This window comes from Tiliqua scincoides, chromosome 4 (genome assembly GCF_035046505.1).
Source record: "Tiliqua scincoides isolate rTilSci1 chromosome 4, rTilSci1.hap2, whole genome shotgun sequence".
NCBI lineage: Eukaryota > Metazoa > Chordata > Lepidosauria > Squamata > Scincidae > Tiliqua > Tiliqua scincoides.
The window spans coordinates 104691377-104705939 of record NC_089824.1 but is presented as its reverse complement, the minus strand read 5'-3'; the positions used below and the strand labels follow the sequence as shown (position 1 = coordinate 104705939).

The 14563-nt window shown below is 44.3% G+C and overlaps 1 pseudogene; it reads left to right on the top strand.

The window, feature by feature from the left end:
- The first annotated feature begins 14229 nt into the window (after positions 1-14229).
- On the top strand, positions 14230-14344 carry LOC136650191 (5S ribosomal RNA; annotated as a pseudogene).
- Positions 14345-14563: the final 219 nt, after the last annotated feature.

Here is a 14563-nt window from a genome sequence, read left to right as displayed (position 1 = left end):
AGGCCAACATGAATAGGGAATTATATGCTCTGGCACCATAATTATAAACTTTTTTACAAGTCTCCACCCTGGTTTTTTTTCAATAGCCAGTTGAAAGTCATGATTTCTTGCACACCTAAATAATTTTCTCCTCTGATATCCTTTGTATTATAACTCTTTGGTGTTGGTGTAGTTCTGTCTCAGGACTTTAACAGAGAAACTCAGGACTTTAACAGACTTTTACTTTGGGTCACAGTTGAACTCAAAATTTAGTAGGTTTGTACTACCCATGCATGTAAATCAGGCCCAGCCAGATAAGTCAAAGTCGTATCTGAAGGCGTGTGTAAATTCTGCCCCTGCAAAAAACTTTTACTGGCTCCCTACAAAAAACTTGTAATTGCAATGCATGCGCATGCCCCAACATTGCTGCAACATTGCTGCTGCTTCCGCCTCTACCCTCTCCTTGCACACACATGGCTGCTTAGGATAGCATGAGAACATAAGAGCAACCCCATTGGATCAGGCCATAGGCCCATCTAGTCCAGCTTCCTGTATCCCACAGCAGCCCACCAAATGCCCCAGGGAGCACACCAGATAACAAGAGACCTCATTCTGGTGCCCTCCCTTCCATCTGGCAGCAGCAGGGCAGGCAAGGAAAGGGAGGTGCAGCAAACCACTTCTGACTTCTTTACCTTGAGCTCTGCCTCCTTCCTCCACCCCAGCCTGTTTAAAATAAACAAGAGGAGCAGAGCATTCTGGGAGCACTGAGTTAGGATCACTGTACCTCCCTCTCCTTGCTTTCCTAAGCTGCCAGGTGTAGGTGAGGAGAGCAAGAAAGCAGTGGCAGTGGTGGCAGCCAGCAGCACTGCAGGAAGAAGTGGGCTGCTGCTGGCCCAGTCCTCTTTCTGCTCACTCTCAGCAAGAGGGATCCAAGAGCCTGCTGAAGCAGCTTGGTATGCATTAGGCCAGAGAGCGGGTAGCAGACAGGCGCAGGGGGCACAGCTCCTCTCACTTGTTCATCATTCCCTCCCAGCTTGCCTTCAAAATGAGCATTTCAGTTGGCCTCATCTTTAGGCCAGAAGATTGGAGGATAGCAAATGTCATGCCTATCTTTAAAAAGGGAAAGAGGGGGGACCCAGGAAACTATAGGCTGGTCAGCCTAACATCCATACCGGGTAAGATGGTGGAATGCCTCATCAAAGATAGGATCTCAAAACACATAGACAAACAGACCTTGCTGAGGGAGAGTCTTGCCTCACAAACCTCATAGAATTCTTTGAAAAGGTCAGCAGGCATGTGGATGCAGGAGAACCTGTAGATATTATATATCTGGACTTTCAGAAGGCGTTCGACACGGTCTCTCACCAAAGGCTACTGAAAAAACTCCACAGTCAGGGAATTAGAGGACAGGTCCTCTCATGGATTGAGAACTGGTTGAAGACCAGGAAACAGAGAGTGGGTGTCAGTGGGCAATTTTCATAATGGAGAGAGGTGAAAAGCGGTGTGCCCCAAGGAACTGTCCTAGGACCGATGCTCTTCAGCCTCTTCATAAATGACCTGGAGACAGGGTTGAGCAGTGAGGTGACTAAGTCTGCGGATGACACCAAACTTTTCCAAGTGGTGAAGACCAGAAGTGATTGTGAGGAGCTCCAGAAGGATCTCTCCAGACTGGCAGAATGGGCAGCAAAATGGCAGATGCGCTTCAATGTCAGTAAGTGTAAGGTCATGCACATTGGGGCAAAAAATCAAAACTTCACATATAGGCTAATGGGTTCTGAGCTGTCTGTGACAGATCAGGAGAGAGATCTTGGGGTGGTGGTGGACAGCTCGATGAAAGTGTCAACCCAATGTGCGGCGGAAGTGAAGAAGGCCAATTCTATGCTTGGGATCATTAGGAAGGGTACTGAGAACAAAACAGCTAATATTATAATGCTGTTGTACAAATCTATGGTAAGGCCACACCTGGAGTATTGTGTCCAGTTCAGGTCGCCGCATCTCAAAAAAGACATAGTGGAAATGGAAAAGGTGCAAAAGAGAGCGACTAGATCTCTTAGATCTTAGATTACTGGGCTGGGGCACCTTCTTTATGAGGAAAGGTTATGGCGTTTGGGCCTCTTCAGCCTAGAAAAGAGACGCCTGAGGGGGGACATGATTGAGACATACAAAATTATGCATGGGAAGGGCAGAGTGGATAGAGAGATGCTCTTTACACTCTCACATAATACCAGAACCAGGGGACATCCACTAAAATTGAGTGTTGGGAGGGTTAGGACAGACAAAAGAAAATATTTCTTTACTCAGCGTGTGGTCGGTCTGTGAAACTCCTCGCCACAGGATGTGGTGATGGCATCTGGCCTGGACGCCTTTAAAAAGGGATTGGACAGGTTTCTGGAGGAAAAATCCATTATGGGGTACAAGCCATGATGTGTATGCACAACCTCCTGATTTTAGAAATGGGTTATGTCAGAATGCCAGATGCAAGGGAGGGCACCAGGATGAGGTCTCTTGTTATCTGGTGTGCTCCCTGGGGCATTTGGTGGGCCGCTGTGAGATACAGGAAGCTGGACTAGATGGGCCTATGGCCTGATCCAGTGGGGCTGTTCTTATGTTCTTATGATGCAATATTTTTCAGTGGTAGCTCCCACTTTGTGGGGCCACCTGCCCTGGGAGGTGCGCCTGTCACCTACTCTGCCTACATCTCACACCTATTGAAAGCTTTTCTGTTTCAGCACATTTTTGGTTATCTGCTGTGGAATATTTTAATGCTTCTGTGGAAGACGTTCTCAGTGTTGTTGATCCATTTTGCCTTCTGTGGTTGTATTGCTGCTATTAATTTTATTCCATTTTAGTTTCTTTAGTAAATTTGGTGGCTTATACATTTTTAAAATGAATTAATAAAGAAAACATTTGCCACCAGATTCTTAACTGATATTTTATTAAGCTGGGTTTATAAACACATTTTCATATATTAGCAAATAATATGTTTCTTTTTTTAAAAATAATGATGTGCTCATGTGAAACTCTTAAGTCTGCTTTATGTTTTCTTTGCGTGGGATGTGACTTTACATATTGTTGGTGTTATATACTGGTGTCATTTTTGCAATAACTATGTTGCCATCAGTGATTATGCTGTCTTTTTATCACTGTTTATATCAGGGGTGTCAAACATAAGGCCTGGGGGCCGGATGCGGCCCGTGGAAGTTTTTTATCTGGCTCTTAGGCTCTCAGCTGCTGAGCAGTGCTGAGGTGTTACTGCTGAAAGGGCAGCCCACATGAAAATGGGGCTCTCCCATATCTTGAAAGATTATCAAGATTTGTGTATTTTCTCTTCTGTCATTTGCAACTAATAAGTTCCTATGTGAGAAAAAGTGGTGCATATTTTTGGTTATGACCAGTTTAATGACATCACTTCTTGCCTAATGACATCACTTCCGGCCCTCAGAAGGCATCATGAATGCTATTCAGCCCTCGGTATGAAACAAGTTTGACACCCCCGGTTTAGATGTTTATTTAAAATAAATTTTTGTTTGAATAATTTAAATGTGATGCACATCAGACCAAAACTATTCTACATTGATGGAGTCTGAACAGTGGCTGAATGACCAGGAAAGAAATCTTGTGGTCATAGTCAATCAATGAAAATATCCATTCAGTGTGTGGCAGCAGTAAACAACAAATTCTATGCTGGTGTTAGGAAAGGGATTGAAAGTAAAACTACCAGTATCATAATTCTGTTATGGTCAGGCTGCATTTGGAATACCATTTACAGTTCTGGTTGCTCCATCTCAAGAAGAATACTATTGGGCCAGATAACATGCTAAAAGGTAAACCAAAATGATCAAGGAACTGGAACACCTTATCTGTGAGAAAAGATTGGAGGAAATGGAGGGCACTGATGTAGTCTACAGTGGCAGTGCTGCCACTGCAGTAAGCTCTCATAAGGGGTGACTTGAAGGAGAATATAGGCTCAGAAGAACATTTGTCAAGGCTGGTTTTTACACTAGAAGGCACCCTGGAAGTGGTAACATCTCTGTGTTGCCATGGATAACTAACCAGCAGCTCCAAAACAGATTACAGTAAAACACCAATAGTTTAGCATCCATAGTACAGCATTCTCAATAGTTTGGCATCCAAACAGCTGGGGCTTGGCAATCATTCCAAGCCAACATGGGTACCCAAGCAATATAGGCAGTACCCCAAGCTGGCATAGGCCTCCACATCTCTTCCACTCCTGCCCTTGGCCATGCAGGGACAGGCAGAAGGAGCTACCCCTGCTCACAACCAAGGACTGCTCCAGCCCCACAACTACACAGCAGGCTCCATCCCATCCTCCAACACTGCCTGGTGCTCCACATGAAAAAAGATCCTGGCTAGACAAATGCAGTAAGTGGTTACATATACGTATATATGTAAACTATTGAAGTTTTATTGTATATCAATACTGGCCCTAAAGAGTCCTTCTGAAAGGCCCATGAATGATTTCATCTACTGTATTCCCTTTCTACTGTTAGCAGTGCCTGTCTACTGACCATGTTTTCTATCATTCTGGGAAACACCATTTTCTTCACTGACATCATACTCTTTGGTTAAGCCTTGATCTGGTTAATATTGATCTTAATTAATTGGCAGACTCATTTGGAAGTAGGCAGTCCCTGGTCCCAGATACCCCAGATACCCTGGTCCCAAGCCAAATCAGCAAAATCAGGTCAAAATCAGCAAATTGAATTGTATCTGAAAACAAATGAGAAGCCAATGTTTTGCTTAATATTTGCAACATGTTCTGAGCGGCCATTGTCAGTTAATAATCGAGGTTAGCCAACATATTCTGAACCAACTGAAGTTTCCAAATAGTTTCAAGGGCAGCCCACCTAAAATACATTGCACTCATCCATCTGAATGTTACCAGAGCATGGATAATCATCTTCATCATTTGTGTAACTCTGTTGACTATTCAAAGCATTTCACATACATACATTAACTTATAATCTGTACAACTTGTGGGTTCTCAGACTTACGGGTCCATGGCCCACCAGCGGGTCACAAACCAATTTTTAGTGGTTGACAAAACTGTTTTGGTAGATTAGGCTATCTGAATCAAGGGTTAAACAAGCTGCTACTTGAGTGAGCACTGCTGCCAAATCACCATTATAGCCACAGAGGCTTGAGCGGCTGGTGAAGTGAAATGTGTTTTTTCAGTGGCCCCCGATGCTAAAATGTTTGAGAACCACTGAGGTAAGCTATTATCCTCATATTGTAGTCAGGGGGCTGAGGCAGAGTGGGAGTGACTTGCTAAGTCCACAGAGGGTCCGTTCTGATATTTTATCCCCTGAACCAGCACCACACAGTAAATGACAAAACGTGTTCACAACATACACATATCCTGTCCTTTCCCTTCACTTCTCCACTTTCTTTTTAAATCTTCCAACTCACATTGGGGAGGGGCAGTCTTGCAAATCATCCCTCTACACATGCTGAACAGTTAAGAACATAAGAAGAGTCCTGCTGGATCAGGCCAAGATACAGCTTCCTGTATCTCACATTAGCCCTGAGACCACATAAGTCAACAAGAAACCTGTATTCTCTTGCCACTCCCTTGCACCTGGCATTCAGAGATTGGCTACCTCTAAAACCCAGAAGTTTTACAGTCTGCATGCAGACTTACCCCCCCCCCCACCACCACCACCACTACAATTAGGAAGATTATAACAGAAAGCAGAGGAAGCACAGGGAGGGACAAAGGCATGCTTACACCATGAGTCCATACGTCATTTAGCATGTAGTGCTGATTCAAGGGATAAATATATCATCCAAACCAGGCTGGTGAGTTCATGACAGAGGTGAGATTCAAACTAGACTTCCTGATTCATTGTTCAGTCTATTGGCCATTACATTACACCAGTTCTGAAACTAATGATGGATAAGCATAGCAAGACTGTCTCTGTAAAATATGACGGCCATGCCATACAGGATTATCTGAATCTTTTTAGCACAGACCCTCCTCTGCAGTCAGAGCTGCCCCATGAAGCTATCTTAAGAGCAGATAGCCAGCCTTATTCCTTATTCCCCTTCAGATTGTGGGTCTCTCATCCCAACTCCAATTGGACAATTACTACCTTAAAGGAGGGGCTACATCATAAGAACATAAGAACATGCCCCACTGGATCAGGCCATAGGCCCATCTAGTCCAGCTTCCTGTATCTCACAGCAGCCCACCAAATGCCCCAGGGAGCACACCAGATAACAAGAGACCTCATCCTGGTGCCCTCCTTTGCATCTGGCATTCTGACATAACCCATTTCTAAAATCAGGAGGTTGCGCTTAAAGAATGGAACCTGCCAACCCTGATGTCAACAATTCAACAGCAGACCCAACCCAGCAGAGCTTACATCATCTCCTGAGATTGAGAGAGAAGAAGGGACTCCATTTGTTGCAAAAATCAGCCTCACAGTCCTTGAATCGGAGAAAAAATATAGCGGCAACTCTTGTCTTTGCTGGAACTTGATCCTCTGCTGACACCTGGCGGTCTTTTTCCTGCAACATGTTTAAGACTTACCCTGCAGTCTTAAGCAATGTCTGCACTGTCAGCCATTGCCTAGCAGAGGGGTGTCAAACTCATTTCATACAGCAGGCCAAACAGCATGCATGATATGATCATAGAAGTGATATCATTAAGCAGGAAGTGATGTCATTAAGCAGGTCAAGTTCAGAAATAAGCACTTTTTCTCATTTAGGAACTCATTAGTTGCAAATGTCAGAAGAGAAAATACACAACCATATTTTCAAGATATGGGAGAGCCCAATTATCATGTGGACTGTTCTTTCGGCAGTGACACCTCAGCAGATAAGAGCAGCTGACTGTGGTGCTGGGAGAGGCTGAGGACCAGATAAAGAGCTTCCACAGGCTACATCTGGCCCCTGGGCCTTATGCTTGACGTCCTTGGCCTAGCACATAATATGACCCATGATACATCCACTGCTTAATGTTGTGGGTTGGGAGAAGCCTTGTGTCCATTTCCCTGCCTCCCCATTCTGGACTCTGCTTCCCTTCAGTTATGGTTCTTAGGAGATGATATGCCTTAGGAGGCAATAGTTATCTCTGACCTGATTAAGAACTACCATTCTAGTGTTCAACAAGAAGGCTTTATCATATATGGAATAAGGCCTAGGAAGTTCTGACATATAAAAGAGAGTGAGCAACAAGGTGAGAGTGAGGGAACAGAACTGAGAGCTGAAGGAATAGAAAGACCTTAACTTAAAGAGCTGAAATACTTACCTGAATAGGAAGGCTGTGAGTAACTTGAGAGGAGGATCTCTTCAAACAGCACAGACCTTCTTGCATTCAGCTGTGCCCCACTTCTCCTGAGCCTTTTCTGCAGAAATCTCTGGGCCACCTAAGGAGAGAAGCTTTGATTACATATACGTAATACTGTTGAAAGCAATATTAGTATATCAAGCTGAGGGGTATTTTGTATTGATTTGTATGTTTACTTGATGCCTAAATCTTCTCAATTTCTATCATTCTAATAAATATTAATTGCGTTTGTTAACTTTACCTCAGTGTGACTTTGTATCATCCTGCCTTTCTCCCAGAGTCCATCGGTGTAGGACAAACAGGGTCCTGGCTTTTCCAAAATGGCCATATAAGCCAATCTAAATCTTCTTATCTTTGTGTGGGAGAATGTTATTTTCTGCTGTTTTTACACAAAAACTGCACTGAGATACTGGAAGATACAGTCTGAGAGCACAATAAAAACAACATGAAGAGGAGGAGATTTGGATTCAGCTGCCTAGAATACCTTGCTGAATGGTGCTGTGGTTGTGCATATCTTGCCCGCAAAAATAAACTTGTTTGGATTTAACTTTTGGCCCAGTCACTTGCCTAACGCACTGGTTTTAGGGGTGAACATATCTATAAGAGATTTTTATTACGCTCTTGTTGTTATGCTTGCTGTTTATCATTACAATGCATTTTTCTTAGGTGCCATTGGGCTTCTTACAGTTCAGCACAGATGTCTTGATTTACCTCAGAGAGTTGGTTCACAGTGTTCTTATTTCTTCTTCAAATATGAAGAGTTACTCAATACACATGTCAGCATGTGTATGTGGGCCTAGGTGCATACTAAGAGAGTATAGGCACAATCCAGAGGAGGACTTGGGCTGGCGCCAGATTTGCACCTCCTCAGAAGTAAGCCGCGCCCGCACATGGAGGCTAAATCCAGCCTCCAAGGCAGCTTGTGTGGCAAGCCTTGCGTCGGCCTGGCTGGGCTTATGCAAGGCTCTGAGGTGCGTGGGGAAGAAGAGGAGAAGGTGGATGGGAGTTGTTCCTGGTCAGGCGGGTGGGCGGAAGGCAGGGCTGGGATCTAGCAGTTATGCCGGATCCCAACCCCCATTCCTGGAGAGTTCGGAGCAGCTTCAAGCCACTCCGCTCTCCTCAGACTTGTGCCACCTCAGGAGGTGGCACAAGTCTGAGGAGACCCATAGAGGCAAAGGTGCCTCTGGCTGAGCTGCTGGCTGAGCCGCTTTGGGCCCCTATCCCACGCTGGATACAGCACAAGCCTCTTGGCTTGCCTGTTTCAATGCAGCGTAGGATTGTGCCCTGTGTGACACAAACCAGATTCGGACTTTCCTTGACGAGGCTGATACCAAAGAGCATCAGGCCCACAAACCTCTGGTAAAAGGCAAAACATTGGTTCTTTGGAGTAACATCCCTCATTACCTTTCTAGTTCAGAGTGACCTCTAGTAAAATCTCATAAGCAGCCACACCTTGCCCTTTATATCCTGTTCAGACCTGCCAAACAATGTCACAGTTCTGAGAGCTTCATAGTCTTAAGACAAACACAGCCATTTAGGTCACAAAGGAGGGCCTGTGGCCCTGGCTTCCCCTCATCAACTTCACTGTCAACTCAGTTAGAATCCTGTGCTAATTGACAGGAACAGCCCAAGACATTCTGTTGCCTAAGGTAAAGGATGAGATGGCACCTCCCCCTTTACACAAAATTCAATACCATAAAAACAATAATGACACAGGATTTTGCCTTTTCCTCCCAGTTCAGAAGTACAAAGACACATTGCCAATAATTGGAGCTTTTTAATGATATACCATAATAATAATAATAATAATATACAGTATTTATATACCGCCTTTCTTGGTCTTTATTCAAGACTTTATTCAAGGCGGTTTACACAGGCAGGCTGATTAAATCCACACAGGGATTTTTACAAATTGAAAGAAGGTTCTCTCTTTCAAGAACCACCACATTCAAGGTGTTACACTCCGATCTGGTTTAACATTCTGGCCTCCATCCTCCCCACGCTCTGAGCAGATGGAACAGCTCAGCTGCAGCTTGCCAGCTGCTTCAAGGTCGCACGGTGCCGGTGGCCTCGAACTGGCGACCTTGTGGATGTTAATCTTCAGGCAAATGGAGGCTCTACCCTCTAGACCAGACCTCCTGCCTACCATAAGACTTTTATTTCATTTGAAGGAAGAGTTGCACAAGTCAACAGATGAAGAGACAGAACCAAAATCAGCAATAATATTCTCAGTTGTCATTTCAATTCAAGATATTCTTGGAAGCCTCTTCCGCATCCATAAGCTTTGATTTTGTCTTAACTGCAAATGGAAAGTATGAAAGTAAAATGGTATTGTACTCATGTTCACTTTTTTAAAATGTGGATGCTTTGCAAAGGTTGGAATGGCCGTACACTGAGATGCTGCCTGCTTGTATTGTAAGGGTTTTTTCTTAAATTCAAAAACATGAAAGTTAGTCAAACAAGAGAGGCCATTTTATGGCTAATTCCTGACGAAGAAGGCACACTGGGCAGAAGTACTTAAACCCATGTTTTTGTCATTATCATCTCCTTTCCTTCCTCCAGCTTTCTCTGTGCTTAAGAACATAAGAGCCCAACTGGATCAGGCCAAAGGCCCACCTATTCCAGCTTCCTATATCTCACATTGGCCCACCAGATGCCTCAGGGAGCACCCAAGACAACAAGAGACCAGCATCCTGGTGCCCTCCTTTGCATCTGGCATGCTGAGGCAGCCTAAAATCAGGAGGTTGCACATACCCCTCATGGCTTGTACCCTGTGATTACGAGAGAGAAAGTTCCTCGTCCTGGAGAAAAAAAGTTGTTCCTCCTCCTTTCCTTTGAGGATCCTAGGAAGTGCAATCATGATAAGGACACAGAAAAAATGGTTGGCAAACTTCAGTCTCGAAAGACTATGGTATAAGCCTACAGCACCCGGTATTCCCAAGCGGTCTCCCATCCAAGTACTAACCAGTCCTGACCCTGCTTAGCTTCCAAGATCAGATGAGATCAGCTATGTGTAGGGTAACAGTTGTAATCTAAAGCCAAGCAGGAAGAAACTTCAGTCTGCATAGCTTCCATTTCTGTTTGACTCACAGAATAACACTGTTAGCATAATCCTGTGGTCTAACTAAAAGGGTTACCACAGTATTCTTGCTTGCAATGATGCAAGCTAACCAGCCACCTCTCCTCCTGTGTTATATTCAGGCACAGTGAATGAACTGCAGCTTGTCAAGCCCAACTCGCACTCCAGGCTTCCCCTCCCTGCTCTTTCTTCAGTGAGAGAAAACCATAGATTTACTAAAATCTAGACCAGCCAACTTGTCTGCCAACAAGACTTTTGTGCTCTTGATTCTTATTGCTTGTTTCCCTTGCCCCTGACAGAAGTGACAACTAACCATAAGACAGAGATGGAAAATCCAGGGGAGCTGATTAGTCAGTGTCAATAAAAGTAAGCTAGTTGAATTAATTTTCCTAATATAAGGCAATTTTCTACATTTATTTTATATGTTTTTTATACTTACATAAAAAGCAAAGATAGGAATATTTGCTCTAATTCAAATCTTATTTTGTGTAGAAAATATGTAGGAGGTTTAGTTTTCACCATTTAAAAATTTGCTTTGTAAATACAAATAAGTTTATCATTAATAACATTGTATTAATAAGAGGTATAGTGGAGAGAAAGAACCACTCTGAAATATATCCTGTGTTATCACAACCATATTACTAGGAAAAAGAATCTGAAAGACAGTTATAGATGAGAAACCTGTAATGTAATCAAATGTTATTATCTAGTCCCTGCAGGTGGTCTTTTTGTTTTTAGGGAAATGCAGGGTGGAGAGAACTGCAAAGTTGATTGCAGAAATGGCAGTGAGGCATAATTATTTTATCTGCTGTGCTTGTATTTTTGTGTTATTTTAGTGATTTTTTTTTTGTATTGGTTTTAGATTTGTATTTGTAAGCCATCTTGACTGGATCTGTGTTTGAACTAGAAACACAGGTGACAGACAGACACAGACAGACAATAATATTGCTGATAATGTTGATGAATAAAATGCAACGTATCAATCAGATTATAAAAAAGAAACCAGCAGAAGAAACAATCAAAGCTGTAGTCCAAAGGAGTGCTTTAACAAAAATGTTACCAGCAGATGGATGCCACCAATAACACTTTCGGCGCAAGCCTAACCCCTTATGTCAGTGCTTTCCAGCACTGGCATAGCGGTGCCAATGGGACATGCGCTGCATCCTGCAGTTGGGTGTCACTCATGGAGGCCTCCTCAAATTAAGGGAATGTTTGTTTCCTTACCTCAGAGCTGCATTGCCCTTATGTCAGTGCTGGACATAAGGGGTTAGGATTGCGCCCTTTATTAATTTACAGGTTTATCCTGGACTGTTAAGGGCTCGATCCTATCCAGCTTTCCAGCACTGTTGCAGCCATGCCGACAAGGCATGTGGTGCATCCTGCAGTGGAGGGGCAGTCACTAAGGCCTCCTCAAGGCATTGGCATTGCTAGGGGGTGCGGGCCGCACTGGATGACATGCATAGGGGGGCTGAAATTTTTTTACAGTTTTCGTATTTTTGAATAATACCATCATGTTATATATCATTTGAAGTTTGAATGCAGTGAAACATATCATGTTGAAATATCTCTATACTATCAAAAGTTTCAGCCAAAAAACCAGCAGGTGTGGAGCGATGGTGCATTACCACTCCCACTGCCAGGGGTGTTGCCCCATCCACTGAATGGAGGAGGTCCATCACAGCCAGGAGGTCCATCATGGGGGTGACACGCTGGCCTTCTGCACCAGGTGATGCAAACTCTAGTGACACCACTGCCTCAAGATAAGGGAAAATTTGTCCCCTTACTTCAGGGCTGCATTGTGGCTGCATGGTGCTGGAAAGGTGGATAGAATTGGACCCTAAGGAGATTTAGGTACATTTAACAGGATCAGTAGTCATTTGGAATGAAACAGTGTTTCTTGTTGAGAATAGCCATTGAAATGCAAAGCACATGCTGAGCCTCCTTTTCAAACAGAAGCCGCTATGCTCTCTCACATATGTGCTCCCCATAATTGACAAGGGAGAGCAGGTGGGCAGGCCAGCATACAAGCAGGCTGTGGGATCAGCAAGCCCCTCTCCGTGGATAAGGACCCCACCACACTTCCCTTTACTTAAACCGAAAGTGCCTCTCAGAAGCCTCTGGGAAGCGTTCTGAGGCACACAGCGGTCACACACAACCTCTGCATGCCTCAAAACACTTCACGACTCAGGTCACATCCAGAGGTCCTCTGATGGCCCCCAACTGTGGATTCTATTATCTGCAGGTTTCAGTATCCACAGGGAGTTCAGGAATGGATCCCCCAAGGATACCAAGGGCCAACCTGTATGCAAAGAACTGATCTTGATGGAAGGAAGTGATTTTGGGAGGCTCAAAATCAGACAAGTGGTTTATAGCAACAACAACAACAAAGGGTACAATCCTAACCCACTTTCAGCACTGACATAAAGGCAATGCAGCTCCAAGGTAAGGGAACAAACATTGCCTTACCTTGAGGAGGCCTCCGTGAGTGCCACCCAACTGCAGGATGCAGCATACATCCCATTGGCACTACTATGCCAGTGCTGGAAAGTTGGTTAGGATTTGGGCCAAAAAGTGGCTCATTTTCTAATGTTCTTTGGTCCAAGGACAGGGATATCTCTAGAGCATGGAGCTCCAGTGGAAAGATTACTGAAGCCGATGAGAAAGACACAGACAGGCTGTTTACATTATTTGAAGTCTACTGCAGGCCAAAGAGAAATACCAAAAAAGTATTTCTGTATCAAATCAGAAATTCTCCAAACCCACCAAGGATAATTAATTAAAAGAATATTCAAAAGGTAAAAAGTAAGAATGCACAGCTGTTAGTCACTGCCAGCCTGTAGATGGCAGAATGTGGAATCAAGCTATGCCTAGTTTTCAAGTATTATTATTATTAATTAATAGTATTTATATACTGCTTTTCAACAAAAAGTTCACAAAGCGTTTTACAGAGAAAAATCAAATAACTAATGGCTCCCTGTCCCAACAGGGCTCACAATCTAAAATGATGCAAAAGAACACCAGCAGGCAGCCACTAAAAAGACACTGCTGGGGTGAGGAGGGCCAGTCACCATGAATATTATGTTAATGCTTCATTAAACATATTTGAAATACTTTGGATCCGATGCCAATACACTGGAAGCAGGAAGCGCAAGTCTCTGTTCTCCTGGGAACTGCAGCCATAGACCACTGGTTCCTAAACCAGGGGTCAGAAGCCAAACAAGGATCATGTGGATGTTCCTGACAGTTCCAGAAAGGTCTGGGGGGGTTGTTGGATGGCCAGATTCAGACGCACTTGGCTCCAATGGCTCTGGACCTGCTGTTGGTGTCACCCTTTCCTCCACAGAACCAGGCTGCTTTTGAGGCATTGGCCCCTGGGGAACCTCCAGAGACCCAAGTGCCACCTCCCATGGCATTGAGAGGCACACCTGGGTGAGCTGCACATTCGGTGGGGCGGCCAAGGCAATTGAGAGCCCAATCCTATCCAATTTTCCAGCACCGATGCAACTGCAATGCAACCCCAAGGTGGGAACAAATGTCCCCTTGAGGAGACCTCTGTGACTGCCTCCCCACTGCAGGATGTAGTGCACACCCCATTGGCATGGCTGCATCAGCACTGGAAAGTTGGATAGAATTGGGCCTTGAGTGAGCTCAATGAACAATCTGGGAATTTGGACCCCAGTGTGTTCATTTTACCGGTGGTGGTGGTGGTAGTAGTTTGTTGTTGTTTACATGTATCAACTCCATGGGTCACCAGACTTGGAGAAAAACTGTATTCAGAGTTACGGTCAAAAAAGTTCAGAAATCACTGCCCTAGACAAAACTATTTGAAAGAGGAAGTAGGGAAAATATTCAAATAATTGCCCACCTGTTACCCTGCACAAGCCCGATCTCGTCTGATCTTGGAAGCTAAGCAGGGTCAGGCCTGGTTAGTACTTGCATGGGAGACCGCCTGGGAATACCAGGTGCTGTAGGCTTATACCATAATCTTTCGAGATTTAAGGTTGCCAACCATTGCCCACCTTTTCTAAGGTGCAAGTCAGAAGCATCCAAATTCTTAGCACTGTCACCACTATCTGGACAAGCCACCCACTTGTGGGGTTGATCTGCTTCCTTATAGACCCATGCTTTGAATGAGGCCACTGTCACCAGATGGTTCTTTAAGCTTCTTAACAAGCAGCCACATTCACAATGTG